The 14,872-nt window shown below is 37.5% G+C and overlaps 1 pseudogene; it reads right to left on the reverse strand.

The window, feature by feature from the left end:
- Nucleotides 1-5,447: 5,447 nt before the first annotated feature.
- On the reverse strand, nucleotides 5,448-6,440 carry LOC100962634 (annotated as a pseudogene).
- Between the last annotated feature and the right edge of the window lie 8,432 nt (nucleotides 6,441-14,872).

Raw genomic sequence — 14,872 nt, forward strand, 5'->3', positions numbered from 1 at the left:
TGGTCTAAATTCATAAACATTTTCTGGTGACTTGTTTGGGATTTAACACTGTCTATAAAAATATTAAGTGAATGCTCAAAAACATGTCACAGACTTGATGAAAAGGATTACTAGATTCTGTTGGCAGCATATGTCTTAGTTAAATTTAAATATTTGTTAGATAAATATGTCCCTTAAGTACCACAAGTGTTGGAAATGTGGGCAAAATGAAATATTGCCATCTTCTAAAATATTAGTTGGATAAATTTCTTAGGCCCAAGGTGAGTGTGCAATATATAAAGACCTATTGATAATGGTTTTAATATACTGAAAAAAATCACATTTATTCACTATAACTTGGATGTAAGAAAGTAGCAATAAATTGTATGTCTTTCACATTTTAAAGTGCATTAGCCTGCATCCTAAGACAGGAAAAATTTCAAAAGAATATGAGTTGCCTACATCAAGCAGCAAGGAAGTATCTCCATAATTTGAACATAATTTGATAATATTTTTAAAACCCCAGTGAAAATTAGATGCCTATGTTCTAATCATTTTTCAAAATGTGTAGCAAACTCTTAGTGAAGGGGCATTTCTCTATATTCATGTCGTTGAAGTGGCACATTTGCTACATTCTGATTTAGAGATGGGGCATTCAATTATACTGAAGGAACCTGTATATCAATCCCCCACGCCCAGGGCGATGCTGCGACATTTCCCCTTTATGCTCTTATAGTCTTGATCATCTAGAAAGAGAAGGTGGTGGCCATGGGCAGTAAAACATTAGGGGAAGCATCCTTTGTTAGTGACAGCTGATTGTGTAAGCCACTGTACTCCAGAAAAATTTCAGTTTCTGTGTTTCCTTTCATAGTGAAAATCCTAAAACTATTATGTTTGGAAAACTGAAGAAGGCCTGTTTTTGAAATGGATTCCCAGTCCCACAACCTTGGAAGAGTTTAGCCAGCTTCTCTCATGTAGGAGGGAAAACACCAAATCACTTTTGTAAGCTGTCATAACACTGAATTAACCGATGCATTAACACTGTGAAGTCATCAGATAGAAACTGACTAAATACAGTTTTTCTTCCTCTCCTTTTCTTTTTTGTGGGTTTCCTTACACTTGGCAAAATACCTACCTAAAACAGTTTGTCAACAAGTAGCTAATTCCATGTCATAGATTACATTCCTTTTCAGGTGTTCCCACTGATAAACAATTACCCCCAAATTCTGTATTCAATAAAATGTGATCAAAGAAATCGAGTATAACCAAAGCACACCTGATCCATAGTGATTAATGATACAGAATTCCTTATTTCTAAAGCAAATGTAGCTTTCTATTTGCAATTGGAAGCAACTAATCTATTAATAGCATAGTTTTCTCATATTTATTTATACTATGTACTTTTCATAATGAAGCTATTTTCAATAACTTTCAATTATCTTAAACATTATGAAATTGTATTCCACATGTTATGTTTCAGATACGTGCAAGTGCTCACATGCATATTTACTTTTATTTTTTTGAAATAATTTCCAACATCAGAACCTTTCTAAATCATTTTTTGTCCCACCTGCCTCAACAAGAAAGCCTTACCCCATACATATTTTTAAATACCTCCTATGTCTCAGAACATAACAATGCTAAGAAGAAAAAAAAGTAGATACACATATTTTTAAGTATCAAATTAAAACAACAACCAACAAAAGGATGATGGAAGTATATCAAATAGAACCTGGAGCAAATCATAAGAAAAGGCAGTACTTTGGTTGTGTAGTTATTTAGTGTCTCATGGAAAAGATACTAGATATTCATCTCCAGGTGTTCTCAGTCACAGACATATATCAAATTGTTGGATAATCATAAACATAAAGCGAAAATCATCCAACACTAGTTACTGAATATGATCTGCTTGCCAGTGAAGTGTCTTTCCCACACTAAAATAATGGTCTTAAACATGAACATCTGACACAGGGAGTTTCCTTTGAGGTATTTCATCTTACAACTCTGTGATGGAAGCTGATTATGAGATTGGCATATCTGAAAAATGCAGAGTTGTAGAAATAAGGTATAATTTTATATGGGAATGATGGAAAATTATGGGATAGAAGTAGAAAAATGTTGATGAATTAAGGATATTTATAATTAAATAGACATATGTCACTAGTTTAGAAAATGTCAACAAGGATGACATAAACATGGAAAATTTAATGAGTTTAATAAAATTCAGTTATAATCAATTAAGTTATAGATAATTATAGGTAATTGTTAAAGATAAAATTCTATACAAATGGAGCATGTAAACCTCAAAGTCGAATTTAAAAATTGAATTTATATTGTTCTTAATATTATTTCTGTATTTAAGCATAATTAGAACTTTTGCACTGGAAGTTCTAGTGTCTTTGGTCTAGAGACAAATGGTAATAATTATACATGTTTTTTAAAGAGTTGCTTCTATGGAACTAAGGAAATCTTAGTTTGTTATTAATTGCACAAAACCAGAAGAAAAAATAAATTGTGCAGCAAATTAAAGAATATGAGACCATAACCTCTTATGATATGTTTGAATTAAGTGGCAAATTGATAGCAAAAGTAAGAGAACAAGAAAACTGAGTGTTATAAGAAAAAGAGCAAATCATAGAATAGTATTAATTAAATAACCTAAAAGGCAAAAAGAATATGTGGGTTTGAAGAAATAAAAGTAAACGTGGAAACATTTTATTAAGAAGCAAATATGTGGCCACATATTATTAGTACCATCTATGAAACAGATGGGTTTTAAAGAACAGTAGCATGTAATTAAATACAAAAAAAAATTATATAGGGACTCAAGCTATTTTAAGAACCATTGAGATTCATTAAATACCAATTTGAAAACACAAAAGAAAGTTTAAATAATAATAAAAATTGCTAAGGGGAAAATGAAGACATTTTCAATGAAAGTCAACCAAGAGTAAAGGAGTATATGGGAGATGGGGAAACATGGCAGACACGAAACAACTCTTTACTCACCACTGGTCATGAGGCAGGAGAAAGAAAATTCCAATCACTTCTGGCTAGGGAACCCACCAAGGGACAACACTCTGGGGCGGGGGGAGGGCACAGTGAAGCAGTGATGGAGTACAGGAGCCGGTGAGGATGTCTGGACCTGTGGAAAACCAGCACGGAAGGCAAGAGCTCGAGAACTGGTCCAGAACAGCTGGCCAGCCCACCCACAGAAGATGGGGAACCAAAAAGAGCTGTCCTGCAGTTTTTTGATTCTGGGCTAATGTGTTCACTGGAGTGGCCTTGGGGAGCTTAAATGAGTGGGTGGACATGAACAGTGTCCAGTGGCTGGGATTGAACACTGGGTACAGTGGCTCTCACATTGGCTTTGCTGCTAGCTGGGCATTGCCATTTGGGGAAAGCCACATGGAGGAAAAGGTCTGCAGGGCCCCATTGCACTGCTGGTTCTGGCATGCCTGCCCAGCTCCGGCATCCTCCCTTGGGGTGAACTGAGGGCCCTGAGAATTATTGTCAAGGGTCATTGCACAGTGTGACATGCCTCGCAAAGAATGTGGTGAAAGCTTTATTTTTATTTTATTTATTTATTCGTTTATTTGCAGTTTTGGCCGGAGCCGGGCTTGAAACCGCCACCCTGCAGTATATGGGGCCAGCACCCTACTCCCTGAGCCACAGGCACCACCCAAACAAGAACCACCCAACATGGGGCTCAAATCCATAATTCTACCGACTGAGGTAGCCTGGCTGTTGTTATGGTGAGAGTTTCAGGACCCTGAAGGGACTAAATACTGAAAAGGCAACTGAACCCTGACTGAGGGCCACTAAGTCAGGACCACAGGACTTAACCTCCTCTTCTGCAATTAGAGCATGGATTCCTGCTCTAATTTTCACAACAAAAGAGCTATGTTCTTCATCTCCACACACCACAGTAACCGTCTGGTGTCCAGGCAATAAATTGCTCTATCTATCGTCCCATTTTTTTCTTTTGATTGGTTGTATTTTTTTTCATTTTTAGTTTCTTCAATAGCAAGGGATCCTCTATTTTGTTATGTTTTTCAGCACCTTTTGTACTCTCTTCTTTATTTCTATATTTTTTCTCTCTTTTGGTAGACATTTTTCTACCTTTCTAATCTAATCTTTCTCACTTAAATTTCTCTTTGTCTTTATCTTTTATAATTATACCATTAATTTTCTTTATCATTTTCTTTTTTTCTCTGAGTACTGGCACATCACAGCATTCATCTACTCATGGAGGTCATGATTTCACTATCTAGAGTGTCCTCCAAGATTTGTTTCATGGTATAAAATCAATGTCCACACAACAGTAACCTTTGTATTATGCCAGTAACAGCCAAATTGAAAAGCTAATCCAAGATACAATTTCCCTCACAGTAGCATCAAAGAAAACTATATACCAAGCAATATACCTTAAAAAAATAAGGTGAAGGACCTCTCTACAAAGAATTATGAAACCTTAAGAAAATAAATAGCAAAAGACATTCACAAATGGAAGAGCATACTCTGCTCATGGCTGGCAAGAAACTGCATTGTTAAAATGTCTATACTTATCACAGAAATCTATAGATTTAATGCAGTCCTCATTAAAATGCCAACATTATGGCTCAGCGCCTGTGGCTCAAGTGGCTAAGGCGCCAGCCACGTACACCCAAGGTGGCGGGTTTGAATCCAGCCCGGACCTGCCAAACAACAATGACAGCTGCAACCAAAAAATAGCCGGGCACTGTGGCGGGCACCTGTGGTCCCAGCTACTTGGGAGGCTGAGGCAGGAGACTCACTTGAGCCCAGAAGTTGGAGGTTGCTGTGAGCTGTAATGCCACAGCACTCTGCCCAGGGGGACAGCTTGAGGCTCTGTTTCAAAAAAAAAAAAAAAAAAAAAAAAGCCAACATTATACTTTGAAGAACTGGAAAAGGTAGTTCTTTGTTTTGTATGTATGAAATCAGGAAAAAAAACATTTAGCCAAGGAAATCATAGTAATAAAAAAAGCCTGAGGTATCATTCTACCAGACTTCAGGCAATATTACAAGTCCACAGTGATCAAAACAACATGTTATCGGCACAAACATAGAGACATAGACATTTGGAGCTGAACTGAAAACCAAGAGATGAATCTAGTCTCTAGGTTCCACCTGATCTTTGATAAACCAAATAAAAGTAAACACTGAGGAAAAGAACCCCTATTCAATAAATGGTGCTGGGAGAGCCGGATAACCGCATGTAAAAGACTGAAACTAACCCACAGTTTCACCACTTACAAAAATTGATTTTAGATTGATAAAGGATTTCAATCTAAGGCATGAAATGATAAAAATCCTAGAAGAAAGTTTGGGAAAAACTGTTGATGATGTTGACCTGGAGAAAGATTTTATGAAGAAGATTTCTGTGATAATTGTAGCAACAACAAAAATAAACAAGTAGGACTTAATCAAATTGAAAAATTTCTATACAACTAAGGATCCCAGACCAGAGCATATTTAAATTCTTTGATAAGATTTTTGTGAATCTTCATGCAGAAATCTTCCACTGTGGTCCTTAGTAATACCTTAGTGTAATCTGATAACTGCCCTTTGGGTTTGGTGTAAATTCTCACTAGTTTCAGATAGTCCCAGATCTTTTCCAACAAGAAAATGGGCAGAGATAGGTACACAATGAGGTGGCTTATAGATAATATCCAATTCCTCAATGGAGATCTGGTCTATCTTATTTAACACATAGATACAGGGGATATAAACTCTGTTTCCTCCCACCACGTCAATGAGGTCATCAGCTGTGGCATCGCTATAAGAGTCACGTCAGCATTATGAATTTTGTATTCAGACAAAATGCTCTTCACAGTTTCAGCATCCAGCTCACTCTGAGGGCAAGTGGCTGTGAGATTAATCCCCCCCCCCTGTCCTTCTTAAAACCAATATGGGGGTTTGCTGTTCTAGTGAATGCCAAATTCTTCCAGCTCATTTTCAATTACTTTCTTGTGTCTCAAGGGTTTTGGGACATCCAGAACAATCAGGATCAAGTTACAGGTTCGGGCCACTGCAATGACTTGACGGCCTCTACCTTTCCCATCCTTGGCACCTTCAATGATACCTGGGAGATCCAGGAGCTGGATCTTGGCACCTTTGTATCTGATGACATCAGGCACAGTGGTCAGAGTAGTGAATTCATAGGCTGCCACCTTGGAATACACTCCTGCCAGGTTACTTAGCAGTGGTGAATTCCCCACAGAGGGAAAACTCATGAACCCAATTCAAGCATCACCTGTCTTGGCGACATCAAAACCTTCTCCTGTTCCACCACCACCACTGCCTTTTGGAGGAATGAGTTCTCGCCGGAGTTCAGCAAGGCGGCCCTTAAGTAGCCCTAGGTGATGTGCTGTGGCTTTGTCCTTCTGAGTCCAAGCCATCTCGGCTTCTATCTCTGCGATCTTAGCTAAGGTACTGCTCATGGTGGCGAGTCCCACAGGGACCCAGGGACAGTGCACAGCCTTCCCTGCACACACCGGTCAGCAAACCAAGTCCCCCTTTTGTATATCCTCACAAGATTCACTATTTCCCATCTTTCAAATAAAGGCTTTTTACTGGGGCAAGATTATATCTCATAGTTTTAATGTGTATTTCTCTGATGATTAGTGATATTGAATATTTTTTCATATAACTGTAGGTCTTCTTTTAAAAATATCTATTTAAATATTCTGTCCATTATTTAATTAAGTTAATTTTTTTTCTATTGAATTGTTTTACTTCCTTCTGTATTTTGGTTTGTCAGTCAATGAAAAAATACAGAAATAAGATCTAGTAGTCAGTAGCAGAAAAAAGGGTCATTATAGTTAACAATATAGTTAACAATAAATAACCAAATACATAAATAAGTGAATAAACAAAACATACAGGCAGCTGTATACTTGATTTGAAGCAGCCTAAAACCTTAGGTTAAAATGTAATTCCTTATATACTAATAGCTATTTTGATAAACATTTAACTATAGTTCAGAAAGAAGAGGGAAAGAGAGGGGAGGAGAGGAGGGAGGCTGGAAGAAGGGAGGATACTTGGAGGGATCCAACCTAATGTGCATAAAGCAATGATACATTTTTATACTATTAAGTATAGAGTATGGGGTGGTGCCTGTGGCTCAAAGGAGTAGGGTGCTGGCCCCATATACCAGAGGTGGTGGGTTCATACCTGGCCATAGCCAAAAAAAGAATGGAGTATGAATGTTTTTGCCACAACAAATAAGTCAGCAAAGAGATGGTTATGTTAATCAGTTAGGTGTAAGAATTCCACAGTGTATATCAAATCAGCACATCGTACCCCATAAATGCATTAATATATACAGTTGTGATTTAATAAAGAATTTTTAAAAAGAAAGAAATTGCAAGTTACTATTATTACTAAATATCATTATTTAATTTACAAAAACTTTAGAACTATATTTTGCAAAACTTTGAATTGTCTAGAGCTCACCCTTCTGAATTCCCTGATTGCAGTCCTTTGCTGTCTTTGAGATCTTTTCTAACTGTAATTTGCACGTAGATGATCAATATACAAATTTTGCCCTATTTAGCAGAGGCTTAATTGACTTCCTCCTTCCACACTGTAGAAAACCTAATTTTGTCTCCATGTATGTGCATATTTACATCAGTATACCTAATCTACAAATGTATGGGCTATTTTTAGATTTCGTTTTGAACAAAATATAATGTATGCTGGTATCCTTCATTAAACAAGTTAAATAAAATCATTAGTGAGTTAATTTCCTATATCTTTCTGGAAAATTATTCCATTTTGTTAAAATCATCTTTTAACAAATAGAAGGCTTCCTTTAGTGTTATCTTGTAATCCATTTAAAAAATATAAATTAAATGACATAATGTATGTAAAACTATTCTGCGAAGTCTTTGCAAACAGAGTTATTACAATAACAAATTAAAGAGATATGAGAAATGTATTCTTAGATAAAAATTCCGTATTTTCACTAAAAAGGAAATTGACAGTTTTATTTTCTGTCAGTGAATTCAAGAATACTGAAAATAACAGGAAATGCTGATCAGAGTTAAGAAAACATATCATTGACAGAGTGATAAATCGTTTAAAGAAAATCAGCCCAGATCACAGGAACACAAGCACATCTGACAAACCTGATAGCACTTTGCTTGATAAAATAATACAGTTGTCAGAGAAAATTGGGGGCATAATTTTCCCACAGTACAAATTGTTCCCTAAATGACCAGACAGAAAACTAATCTACAAGGTCAACTGTTTTGGAGGGATGTGAAAGACAGCTCCTCGGATAAAGAACTGTCTCAAAGAATGAAGACAAATGATAACAAGAGAAGAAAAGCCTCAGTGTGGATCGAAGTGACAAGAGTGATACTCAGTGACCCACATCATTTCCAATGGTAGAAAGTTAAGACACCAGTGACATAAAAGGCAGAATACTCAACAAAATAAACAAGTGTTCATATGAAAAACACAGTTTAAAGTGAGCAATTTCTTCAAGGATTAAGGCCAGTATTTTTCAAAGAGTTGCTAAAACTTAGGTTAAGAATGATTTCCTTAGATTAGGGATTAAATGTTTCCTGTTGTAATAACAGTAGGATAACTTGACACTGACAAGGAAGGAAAATACAACGTTATTCTACAAGGTTAGAACGTTAAAAATTTTAAAAAGGAAAAAATATTTTGCATAGGTAGTATGTGCACACACTCACAATATAATAATTTCTATACATTTTCGATTGTCCTTTACTTTTTCACTTAAACCAGGAGAGCTGAAGGCATATCACCATCTAAAATCTCAAGAAAAATGCAGGGTGGGCATAGGGGCTCACACCTGTAATCCTGACGCTCTGGGAGGCTGAGGTGGGGAGATTGCTAGAGCTTAAGAGTTCAAGACCAGCCTGAACAAGAGCTAGAGCCCTCTACAAAAAATAGAAAAATTAGCCCAGTGTTGTGGCGAGTACCTCCAGTCCCACCTACTGGGGAGGCTGAGGCAAGAAGATCCCTTGAGCCCAAGAGTTTGAGGTTGCTGTGTGTCAGGGACCAGGACTGGTCAGGTCTCAGGCCCAGCCTATCTAATTGTCCAGACCTGGACCACTATGTTACCTTGCTGGGGATCAACTTCCCTTAGGTGCCAGGAGGCTATTCACCTTAGTAGAAGAGAGAGAGAGAGGAAAACAGTCTTTGAAAGAGAGAAACAATCTCAGCAGAAGAATGAGTTCTAGCATTCGTTTTAGAGCAGGAGGAGCAAAAGAGTTAGAGTGAGCGAGTCCGTGAAAGAATGAATACCAACCTCTCCTGCAGCTACTCGTAGACATAGTCCCGTGGCTATTTGCACCACAGGTATGGAGACTGCCAAGCACTGATGTTCTCGTCTGCTCTCGCGGGCTCTCGTGTTAAGGACAGCCGAATCCTTTCCCCATGCCCTTATCACCCAGGTGTTACTGAGATGTTATACACAGGTGTTTCTCATAGTTACGGAGAGTTCAAGGCTTAACTCTCGCTTCTCCTGTCCTTTGAGTTACATGGTCTGCTAGAGCTGTGAGCTACAATGCCATGGAACTCTACCCAGGGTGACAGAGTGAGACTCTGCCTCAAAAAAAAAAAAAAAAAAAAGAAAAGAAAAGAAAAGAAAAAGAAAAAATATGTAAATGTTGCTTATTTATATTAGCAAATCAGACATATTAATAAAAAACAGGTCTAAACAGTCTTCATCGACATAGAAATGAGCAGCCACATTGAAATAGCTATGCAATCTCAGAGTTTCAGGCTTTAAGGAGAGAATTTCAGCATGAAATTCAGAGACATTTCAGAAAAATGTCTTTGCTTAGCCTATTATAAGGTACTTCAAGCAATTTGATAAGTGAACAGACACTCACTGTAGATTAATACTAAAACTAAAAAATAAAAATCTCTAATAGGTAGAGAAGAAAGTGATGTCAGGATATGAACTGCAGAAAGAATATTATAATCTTTTCCAATTGGCTTATTTTGTTTTTCTATGAATGAACAGTATGAAAATATAGCATAATATATAAAACAAAGGCTTTTAAAGATTGAATATTTTATTCTTAGGTCCTCCTGGTAAAATAAAAATGAATATTTAGGATCTCAACCTGTCGTGTAAGAGGGGTCTGATAATTAAGTTTGCAGACTTGCCATCGTGTGCGTCCATCGACAGCACTGTGCAAACAACTCGGTACTAAGTTTCACAGCCTTGGTGTTTCAGGGGCACACGGCTGTGTTCATGTCTACATGTGGCAGTGTCTTGCTGAGTTGTTTTTATTATTGTTGTTGTGTGTTTTTGTACCATCGTAAGAATATTGGAATTAGAGCAACAGACATTAAATTTCTTGCTAAACTTGGCAAGAATGGAAGTGAAATCAGGGAATATTGTCCAAATTTATGGCGATAATGCCATAAAGGAAACTGCAGTGTACAAATGGATTAAACCTTGTTCTGAGGGGAGAGGAAGTGTCACTGATGAAGAGAGGTTAGGGAGGCCAGTAAAGAGGAGAAGGAAAACATGGCAGGAAAACATGGCAAAAATTCAGTTAACTGTGTGTCAAAATCATTGACTGACAAATAAACATCATTAGAAAAACAGGAAACTCTCAACTGAAAATCCTGGCATAAGAAATGTGTGTGCAAAAATGGTCCTAAAGGAGCTCACTGATGAACAAATACAAAGGAGAGTCTAAGTTTGCCAAAAACTTTTGGAAAGCCAAGGTGATGTTTTGGGCCATATTATCACTGATGCTGAAACATGGCTGTAACAATACAACCCTGAAACAAAGCATCAAAGCGCACAGTGGCTGGAACTCAATTGATTCTCCATGACCAAAAAAGTTCTATCAGTTCCAAATCAAACTTAAAATAATGTTTCTAATTTTTTTTTGATATTTGAGGGATTGTTTATTATGAATTGGTACCAACTGGACAAATAAGTAGTTAAGCTTACTAGTTAGAAGTGTTGAAAAGGCTGTATTGGGTGGTGCCTGTGGCTCAAAGGGTTAGGGCACCAGCCCCACATGCTGCAGGTGGTGGGTTCAAACCCAGCCCTGGCCAAAAACTGCAAAAAAAAACTATGAAAAATTTAGATGAAACGATTTGAACTTTTCACCAGTAACTCATGGCTCTTGCAGCACAACAGTTCACCCGCTTACACTTATGGGAATTTCCTTGCTGGGTCTGTGGTCTTGGAAATCGAAGGAATTCATGTAAGTGAAAACAAAAGATTTTATTATAGACAAAAAAAGAGGAAAGCAAAGCTTCTGGCACAGCAGCAGAGGGGGTTCCGAGCAGGTTGCCACCATAAGGTTATAATTTGGCTTCTTATATGCAGTTTGTAATCATAGCTCCTTCCCTGAAGGCAGAGGGGCTTGGGGAAATGGAATGTATGCCTAAAATCTATGTCACAGCTGTTGGCGCCAAAGTTCTGTGGGCAGAAGTTAATTTTCAAGCTGTCATTGTGTAGGAATGTGGTCATGTTTGGGGCATTCCATTCTTCCTGGGGAGTGGTGGCTCAGATGGAACATTGAACAAATGTTTATGAGACTGCTAAGGCCCAGAAAATGTGGTCTGCGTCCAGTGCAGGGAACATGCATCAGCATGACACTGTCTATGGGAGTTTTTAGCCAGTAAACAGATGACTGTTTTGGAAAACCCTCTGTGCTCACCTGATCTGGCCTCATATGATCTTTTCTTTACTCAAAGATAAAGGAAATTTTTATGACATTCATGACATCAAGAGTAATATCACAACAGCTACAGCGTCCATGCCAGAGAAAGCATTCCAAAATTGTTTTGAAGGGTGGACTAGGCCCTCACATGGGTGCATAGCTTCCTAAGGAGAGTACTTTGTGGGTGGCTATAGTGATATTCTGCAATGAGGTATGTAGCACTTTTTCTAGGATGAGGTTCTCAAACTTCTTGTCAGATGTTATAGGTAATATTTGTGCCATTATGTATTAGTTTGTTTGACTTAAAAATTAAAGAGACATCATTGAACTAATCACCCCCAGTTTATTCCATCCAGAGAAAGATTAAGGGAACTCACAATTTTACTTTTCTTCAGATTCTGGCAATGATGGATGGGATATATATTAATCAAAAAAATTATATTTTCTCTCAAGGTGTTCATGGAACATGGAAGGGTGATGCTCATAAAAATAAAAATGAAAATGTCTATTTCTGTTTGTAGGTTATTTAAGGAATAAGAAAGAATTTTTATATATTAGGCCTGTTTTGATACTCATGACTAGTGAGTCATGTAAAAATATTGATCAGTGGTAAACTGACACATCAAGTTATTAATTAATCATTGACTGAGCAAGATCTTAAACCTCAGTATCTTGATTTTAAATCTAAGATTAATTCCACTGCCACCAAAATCCAGTAAGGCCAATAGTGATGTCCTCTTCACCAAACCAGAGGGGCTGTATTTAAGTGATTCTGACACTTGAAAATATGCAGACAAACTGTTCTGTGTGAAAATAAACTCCATATACTAATGGTTCAAATGGAAAATACATTTTAAAATTATTGAAGATCCGTTTTATGGTTTGTCTGTAGGTTCTATGCATTTACAAGTCCCTACAGACCTACTTTAAAATGTTGCCTCTAAATATAATATACAACTCACCACACATGTGCTTTAAAGCTGACTTGTTAAATGATTTCAAGATGGTACATTTTATTCCTGACAGCTCACATAAATATTCACAATAAAAGTATTTCAGTAAATTAAATTAGAAGTATCTAGGGGCCTAATACTCTAGGTTATGGATTCAAGGAAAATTCCAAATGTGTCAAGGAAACCATCATGAGAACTGGAAGTCAGGGGAATGGTAACTATCTCCTGTTTGGTAAGCTGCTATTTGGGTCTTACAAAATATGGGAAATTGGCAACAAACTGTATTACTCAAAGCATATTTTAATACAATAATATCACGGCATCTGTGGCTAAAAGGAGTAGAGTGCTGGCCCCATATGGTGGAGGTGGCAGGTTCAAACCTAGCCCCGGCCAAAAACTGCAAAAAAAAAAAAAAAATACAATAATATCTAGGCTGTTCATTTCAATATTCGTATAAAATAAAACAAAAATTTATTAATAGAATAACCAAGGAGTTGTAACAATTTGATTGGTTTCATTTACTACAGGATATGTCTGATCCTTTACCAAATTAAATGTGCATGGTGGAAAAAGATAAATTGTCTACTCTAAACTTTTTAGAAGCCAAACATAGTGTTGTTGTTCTCCAATAAAACTTTGTAAGACCTCCCTTCATTTGGAACGTACTTTGAGGAATGCCTAATATGGCATTATTTCAGTCTATATTCCTTAGACTTGGATTCCTAAGATTTAGCCCCAAGGGCAATGATTGGATGGTTAAGTGGCTTACTCTATTAGTATCATGAAGACTAGGAAAAATTAACAAACAAATAAATAAAAATAACATTAATAGAGCTCAGTTATAGTGCTAGCTCTGACATCATCTATTATTATTACCCTATGCAAACAACTTATCATCATCTTACCATCTGTAAAATACAAGGTAGAATTTGTTAATAGTAATCTTATTTTCTGAAGGGACTGGCATCTAACCTTTTTTGTTCACTGTAAAAATTTTTATGTGACTGAGGCATAACCCCTAATATTACTATGAAAACTATTTCTAACTTCCCACCACACAGGGCAGAAGACTACTGTCCACCGAGGTAGCATTTACGCCAGCTCTGGTCCAAAGAGAATCCTCTGCCCCCATTGTAGAAACCTGAATTCCAGCTGGGTCCACCATAGGCTGGATAAAATGACCTGTGCCTCAGAATAGATTTAAAAGGCAGTCAGGCCCCAAACAGTGCAATCCTTGGGCAAGTCCTATTGTAGTGGGTTTGGAACTGGCACACTTGAGGTGCGTGTGGCCTAGTGAGATGACAGCAGGAAAGTGCAGCTCAGGGAAAGACTCTTTATCCTGTAAGGATAGAGAGGAGCACGAAGGACTTTGTCTTGCAATTTAGGTCTAGCTTAGCCACAGTAAAATAAATTGCTGAGCATTCCCCCAAACAGTCACAAAGCAATCCAGGTGGTAGGGTTTAGGGTTGGTGGAGTGGAAAGGGTCAGCAACATGCAAAAACAAATGATTCCAGGCCTTACCTCATAAGCAGTCTTTCTGGACTTACCCTGGCTAGAAAGGAACCCTTTGTCTTAAGAGAAGGACCCAGTTTAGCAAGATTCAAAACCTAATTAAAGAGCCCAGAGACCTTAGATGAACATCAGCTGTAGCCAGACAGTAGTGAAGTCTAGTGCAATGCTGTCTTCAGGTAGGACCCAGAGAAGTCCTGGTTGTGGTGGCTATGGGCGTATTCATCATCTCTCCATCCAGTTTGGGCAGCCCAGCACAGACTGCTTCTGTTTGGGGGTAAGTGAGAAAAAAAGGAGAGATTGTCTGCTAAGCCAGGGAATTCTCCTATATCTTAAGAAAAAAAAAAAAAAACAATGAAAAAGAGCAATGAAATGTAAAATTGGCTTTTTGAAGAGATAAATGAAATTGGCAAAATTTTAGGCTGACTGAGAAAAGAGAAGAGCCAAATAAAATCAGAGATGAAAACGGAGATGTTGAAACCAATATTAGGGAAAATCAAAGTATCATTAGAGACTACCATGAGCAAATATATCCCAATAAATTGGAAAACTTTAGGCATCCTCAAACTATGATCCACAGGCCACATGCAGTCCACATAGGACATTTATCTGGCCCACCGAGTATTATTGCCACCACTGCCTGTCCTGCTTAGCAGCTGACTTGTCCCAGGGCCCACAGTCTGGCCCTCCAATGGTCTGATGGACAGTGAACTGGCCCCTTGTTTAAAAAGTTTGAGG

Source organism: Otolemur garnettii, unplaced genomic scaffold, assembly GCF_000181295.1.
Source record: "Otolemur garnettii isolate 467f Iridium unplaced genomic scaffold, OtoGar3 scaffold00009, whole genome shotgun sequence".
Lineage (NCBI taxonomy): Eukaryota > Metazoa > Chordata > Mammalia > Primates > Galagidae > Otolemur > Otolemur garnettii.